Source organism: Uloborus diversus, chromosome 8 (genome assembly GCF_026930045.1).
Source record: "Uloborus diversus isolate 005 chromosome 8, Udiv.v.3.1, whole genome shotgun sequence".
Lineage (NCBI taxonomy): Eukaryota > Metazoa > Arthropoda > Arachnida > Araneae > Uloboridae > Uloborus > Uloborus diversus.
In genome coordinates, this window is record NC_072738.1 from 10,968,293 (window position 1) to 10,975,660 (window position 7,368).

Here is a 7,368-nt window from a genome sequence, read left to right on the forward strand (position 1 = left end):
TGAAAGTTATAACTGAAATTAAAAATTAAAGAAACCGACGACTGAGTCGTGAATTTAGAATCAAGAGGGAAAATTGAAAATCCTTTTAAAAGTCGTATACTATTAAAATCACTTACTAGTATCTTGTTTTATAGAAACTGGCAACAGATGAAAAAAAATTAAAATATTGTGTTCTCTTTCCTTGTCGACCAACAATGAATTCGATTACCAATCGCGTGAATTAAGGCTTAGCAGTATTTAAAGACTGCTTTAAAAAAAGTTATTATTTGAATTCTGTGTAATGTGGAAGTTCTGAACACATTCTACCAGACGCAGAAAAAATTACACTTCATTTAAATATTAAATTTGTAAATTTTTAAATATGTTTTTACTCCGAAAATTGAGAAAAACCTTCCAGAGGTTTTAATTAATATATTCGTTAGTTAATGTCATCTGTCATCCGAAAACGCAACTCCAGGCCAAGAACACTCTCGATCATTCTTCCTTTTGCGCAATTTCTTTTTTAAACCAAAATCAGCAGATCCGTTTAGGCGCTACGGTGCCACTGACAGATCGCAGATACACACACACGTGAAGTATAACTCCCGCCCTTTGTGTCTCGGGGGTTTAAAACAACCTTCAAACCCGTTACCTACCAGTGCTAAGCCAAACAGTGAACGTATAATTTTCAAAACGCAGCTTTTCGGTTTGCGAAGCACACATCTTCCGGTCAAGAGCAATCTTCCTCGCGAAAGCTGGAGGTGGAGGCAATGTGCTGCGCAATGCGTCGTTAACTTGATTCTCTGTGATACGCTGTATCTAGAAACCGTACATTGGCTGCAATCACATGCAACGGCGGCAGACGCATCATCCTTACCTAGTAAAGTAGAGAAAAGGTTAAATTTTTAACATTAGCATTTATCCAGTCTCTACTTCATTCCACCCTCTCCAATGGTGGAAAGAGTTGGCCGTGATGATGACAGTTGTGAGGACTCTCCTCTTCTCTATTCGGCGGCGCTAGTGTCGCGCCTTCTCTATGTACTTTAACTTCTATGTTGTGCTTCCGGAACTCAGAGCAGCGCCATGTTTAATACTGTAAATACGTGTATATTCGAATAAAGTAAATGGAGTGCATTAGTGTGACGTCACTTCCGAGCTGCCTGGTTCAACAGTTTGTGAACCATCATTCCGTTCCCATGTTATCTCTGCGAGGAGCTAAGTGAGGTCTAATATATGTGGAATTATGAAAAGATTTACCTATTTCTTCGTTTTAAAAAGCACTTATTTCAATACCAAGTAAGTTGAAGTATCAAATGCAATCAGTCTTATGTTCATTTTCGGCACAGATTTTATTTGAGAATGAGATAAAGTTTTGTTTACGTTCGCGTAATGAATCATTGAGCTACCATTCTGCATGTAGTGTTACTATTATTGTCGCAAATTTTCCTTCAATCAAAAACTACTTGAATTGATGAAACTATTTCCATATTAAATGAGTAAAAGTCTCCAAAAAAATCCGTAATTCACGAAATTTTTGGGGGTTTTTTTCGGTTTTTCAGAATAACATAAATGTTTGTTTGCATTCGTAGAGATGTAGTGTTGGTGGTAATTCTGCCAGTTTTTTAAAATATTCTGCATATTTCAACTCAGTTATGAAACTTTTTATGACATTTCATAGTATGTTAAAGCATCATATGCAATGCATATATCAAAAAATTTTGTTTATCATCACTGAATGAACCACCATGCTCCACATTGTGTTGCTACTATTTTTAACTCTAAACGAATTCCTCACACATTTTTCTCTCATTAAAAGCAAGTTACATTGAGATTAAATAAGTCAAAGTCACAAAATAAACGGCATTTCCCTAGTTTTATGGGGGGTTTTTCTGTTTTTGAACGTTTGTTTACATTCGTCGTACCGATATCCTACGTTATATCGTTTACCGGTTCTGTTTATTCTGCAGAAATTAATTTCTTCCTAGAATTTATTAGCCGTAAGTTTTATTATTTTGGTTGAAAGTAAGTTAGAGCAAGAAATGCAATAAATTTAAAGTATATTCTATGTTCACTTAACCACCCATGTTTCATGTTGTGATGCTTCAATTTTCACTGTTCACTAATCACTGCAGGTTTTTCTTGGATTACAAAGCATTTGCATGGGTAAAAGTTTTAAACTAAAGTTACAAAATACATACGTATTTCATACATTTCATATACCGCTATTTGTTCTTGACAGCAAGACATTTGTCCACATTTGTTGAACCTATATATCATTTGCTGTGTAGTGTTGGTGTTATTTTCTACTTTTATTAATTTGTTCTTAGTATTTTATTACAGTCGCCCCTCGCTACTTTGCGCTTCGACTTTCGCGCCTTCACTACATCGCAGTTTTTTCTAGTTTTTTTTCTCTCCAAATATAGTAATTAGCCTTTTTTATGCACTCATGTAAACATTTTTCTACAAAAGAATTACAAAGTATATGTCTTTTAAGTAAGGTAAGCTTTTAAGTTAGGTCTGAGGTGCAAGTTGTAGCAGTTGAGGGAGTGGAGGTATAAAATTGCCGAAGAAAGTGTAAGGAATCGCTATCTCATTTTAACCGTTAAGCACTAACTGGAAAGTATAAATCACTGTATTATTTACTAGGGGATAAATACATCTGTAAATGGTGTTGAACAATGTACTATCTTTTTAAGTTGTATATGTAAATGTAGAGGAAGAACAGGGGCTGCTACAGTCACTAACGGGCAATTGATTCATCATCGAACAAGTTGAGGTTTCTCATAGACTAGTAGTAGTGTATAAGAACTGCATGTGTGTATATTTTATTTCCCAACAATTAACAATGTGATATCTATTACGTCTAACATATCTAATTTTCTCATATTTTGTGCAATATATTAAGTAATGCAAATGTAATGGTGGCTAAGGATGCTGTTTTATGTCTATAGGGGGCTCTAACTATGATAACTTATTTAAATTGCCGTAAGTAAATGTTATGCGCTCTAATTAGAAAAATATATACAGAATCCTACTTCGCGGAAATTCAGTTATCGCGATAAAGTCTGGTACAAATTAACCGCAATAAACGAGGGTTGACTGTAATAGGTTTACATTAAAAAAAATTATGTGATTGAGACAATACCTAAAGTAGACAAAGTGAGGAAAAAGATCAACTCTGCATTTTGCTTCAAAAAAGAATGGGATTCTAGGAAAAGTATGTCTTTAAGCCATTCTACACTGTGGCTTTTACTATCGAAATTCCAAGTATTTTGTTACCTAATACATTCAGTATAAGACTTTTAGCCGACACTCATTTTTCAATATCATTCAAACATGATTTCTAAGAATATGTGCTGAAAATTGCTTAATTGAAATGTGTTGTTTACTTATAAATCTGAAATTTTTTGAATATTTTGATTGGATCATTTTATCTGCTTAGTTGTATTTATGTACATCTTTTGATATATTCCTTTTTTCCTTCAGAACCATGAATTTTTTGCACCCATTTGCAATCACTTCAGTGAGCGTGATGGCTTAGATTCCCAAAAGATGAGAAGCAGAAAGAAATTAGAACAGAAATATAAGGTAAAATTTAGTTTTATTATGTTAATATCTATGCATAATCATTTAATTTTATACAATAAGAATTAAAAGTATATTAAGTTAAAATCTGTTGGGTCATTCAAGAACCTGACATATTTATTACTTTTTACCTACATTTTACTGCTAAATAATTATATAAGTATGTATCTCGCAAGAGAATTGTCATGTGAGGAAATCTAAGAAATAACTTCATTCGAAAATTGAAATACTATCAGCCCCTTTTATTCAGGTAGCTAACCTCCCGGAACCGAATATTTTCCCTTAAACGCAATGTTAACAATCCCCATTTAGTCGAATAATAATTTTCTTGGACAATCAAATTATATTCATCAGTTTCGCAAAGATTTTTGTCGATATATTTGAAGAAAGGTTACAACCTCCCCCCCCCCCTCCTCCTCTGAATCCACACTAGTCATTCGCATTTTCTGTGGTCTCCTTTGAGAGAAAGGTTACCATATTTGGTTATCTATCAAATTCTTTTGATATTTGGTTTTGAGCTTTAAATGTTACCACAATTGTCATTAGTGTGTGTTAAAATATATATTTGATCCCACTGTTATAATCATCTCCCTAGCGTTACCTTTACCAGTTTGTGTCGCAAGCCCGTTCTGTATTTGTCAAGAAGTATGCAAAAATATTTTAATCACATTTTTCCTCCCAGACAGTTTCTTAATCTCGGCCTCGTAATGTACCCTAGCTCCTATATGGGGGATATAACTAGCTTTATGCATGGTAAACGAATTTGGTTAGCAAAAAGGGATGTACCAAATATTTGTTGGTATTCGATTCACTGAACTATTCGACTCACAAAACAAACCAAACATTAGGTTCAGCCGAATAACCTTGCAACTGTAAATACTCGGACAATTTGTTAATAAACCCATATTTATGTATACAATGAATTAATGTTATAGTATACAGATTGTTACTTACTAATATTTTCACATTCAAAGTAATTTTATTGTTAACACTTAGATATTACATTTAAATTTCGTTGCTTTTCAGTTTTCTTTCTTCTTCTAAGTTTATGACGTCGTATGACATTAATATAAAATGAGGCAAAGGATAGAAAGTGCCAATTCAAATAAGTATTCCTCTGAACAAAAGAGTATACTATTTTAGCCATTAGTGTTCACATATTTTTTCTGTTTTTCACTGTTGGTTTTAAAAAAAATATTTGAATATTTTTACTCAATAGCTCAATTTCCTAACATTTCCCAATTTTTGGAAGAACATTTCCAAATTGACAAATATCCTTATTTTTAGCTTTATTGCATGCATATCTATTGTAAAATTTCCTCAAAAGTTAAAACTATCCCTTAAAAGTTCTTACTTAATATATTCTTATTTTCAAGACCAAAATCCACAGAATGGAGTAGCAACCCTCTTTTTTAAACCTTTCTTACTCAAAAAGGATTTATGTGCAGCATTTTTTCCTTTTAGGTCATCATAACTGGAGTGTCTGGAGTCAGATTCATTGGCCTAGCAATAAGTTTTTCATATGGACTGATATTCGCTTTCAGCTTAAAGTGTTTGTATTGAAAATGTACATATTATAAATGTATGTAAAAAAATAAAAGTTTTATGTAAAAAAATTGAATATTATTTGTTACACAAAATGTTTAACATTCAAAAGAATAATTCTTATTTAAAATATATAAGTCTAGTAGTATATATTTGTTTTACTTTTTATGCCTTTCTTTTTCAACAGGTATTTAATTAAGAAATATCAGAGAAGTAACAAATCTGTGATCAAATGGCAAAATGTAGTAAAACACTTTTTTCAAATTTTTCATTACAGCTGTTTAAAAGTTCAATAAATCCGGAAAAATCATAAATTTTTCTTTCGCCAGCAAATTTTCCAACAATGAGTCAGAAATTATTATTATTATTATTTTGGTTGTAGATTATTTGCAGGCAAACACATGAAAACAATTCATAACGTAAAAAAACTGAATAAAAAAAAGGTCTTAGAACATTTTGCCATCTGACCACAGAAATATTCATTTCCTGGAAATGCATTTATCCTTAAAGTGAATTATTTAAATATAAATTTTTCAGAAACTCTCTTTTGAAGAACAAAAGTGGGATAGACTTAAAAAAAAAAGAAAAAAAAATATTCACTATTGTTTTTTAATTAATTTTTAATGTGTTGATTTAATTTTTTCCTATCATGAATGTTTACACAATTACAAGTAATCCAATGTTGTTTTGGTAGGAAGATTAAGGAGAATATTACCCCCAGCTTCCAATATTATTAAGTTTTCAATATAGACTTCTCGTACGGGAGGGGAAACTGCTCCCTCGTTTCAAAATGTCATATTTCATGAGAATAGAACCATTAATTGGAAATGGGTAGTTTACAATGGTCATCCAATGAAATTTTTCATGCTATGTTTGATATTTATAGAGGCTCTTTTAACCAGTAATGTTAAAAACTAATAACATAGCCCAATTTTACAGTACAAGTTCAGCTTTGGATACACCGAAGCCTCCTCACTTCTTTTAATCCCCACTTTTGTGGTGTACCAGCTGCCTATGATTTTCAGAAATCCCATAAAAGATATCAAAGGTTCATATAAATTTGCATTGCGGTAAGCCGCTGCATTTATTTACATTTCTTACAGTTTTTGTCTACATTCTGTTTTCTGCCAGATGTCATCAATAAGCTCACTTCTTTTGCATTGAAGAAAAGGGCTCCTCATAACCACGAAATGCATGTATGCTGTATCTGTGATACATCAAATGTAGCTGAGCCTTGCTTCTGTAGTCAGGTGTGACAAATCAAACCATTTAACAATGCCATCTGAAAAAGGAACTAATGTATATATAATATATTTACATTTTATACTTACAACTTACTACCAAAAATTCATTCACAAAAGACATTATAATAAGAATTGTAGAAATATGGGAAACAAAGAAGACATAAAGATTAATTTTCAGTTAATAAATCTACTACAACCATATCAAGTAATTTAAAGAAAAAATCATGGTATGGAACTGAGATTTTGGAAATTTAAATCATGGCGATGCAGTTGTTGTGAATGGTACCGATAAAAATCGGCTGTTTTTCTAAATGTAAAAGATAATGAATACTACTGATTTCAATGATCACTCATTCCAAGGATATTTTGAGAATTTGGAATCTGTACCTAACATTTTTTTCTTAATTTAAAAATTATACCAATCCTCCAAAAAAGAGAAAAAGTTAACAAAAGGGATATTTAAACTATTTTGCTATTTACATTCAAGAAAATCTACAAAAAAAAAATTATCTAAGGTATAAATATATCATATAGCGCATTTTAAAAATGTAAATAAAAAACGTCTAGTAAAGTACATACAGTCGACTCTCAAACCCACTGAGCTGAAATCCGCAATTGAAGTAGTGAGAAGCAAAGGGATGTAAGTGCAAAAATTAAAAATTTGGAGCCAACTAGAGGACAAAAGGTAGGTGAACTTCTCCTCTGTTTTGGGGCAAGAGATATTACTAATAGCAGGGGGGTGGAGAAAGGACACCTGTTGGCTCGAGACTGAAGAGGGCCTAAGATTTTTAAAAGGAGGGGTAAAATATGTAAAGAGACGTAGTTGTAAACAATTTGGAGGGGGCTTGTAAAAGTCATTTGTGACGGGCCCCAAACCGGTTAATGAAGGCCTACCTAAGACTGCAACTTCAAAGGTTTTTTACTCAAAACTCGAAAATGTCCATTTATTTCTCAGTGTTTCAATTGTCTAAAATTTGCACAATATTTCAGATCAAAACAATGAAATTTACACAAT

The 7,368-nt window shown here is 32.2% G+C and overlaps 1 long non-coding RNA gene across 1 annotated transcript; it reads left to right on the forward strand.

Annotated features, from left to right (window-relative positions):
- Window positions 1-1,187: 1,187 nt before the first annotated feature.
- On the forward strand, window positions 1,188-5,102 carry LOC129228253 (uncharacterized). The gene is made up of 3 exons (XR_008580906.1): window positions 1,188-1,275; window positions 3,466-3,567; window positions 5,029-5,102. It is a non-coding gene; the product is annotated as an uncharacterized LOC129228253 (long non-coding RNA).
- Window positions 5,103-7,368: the final 2,266 nt, after the last annotated feature.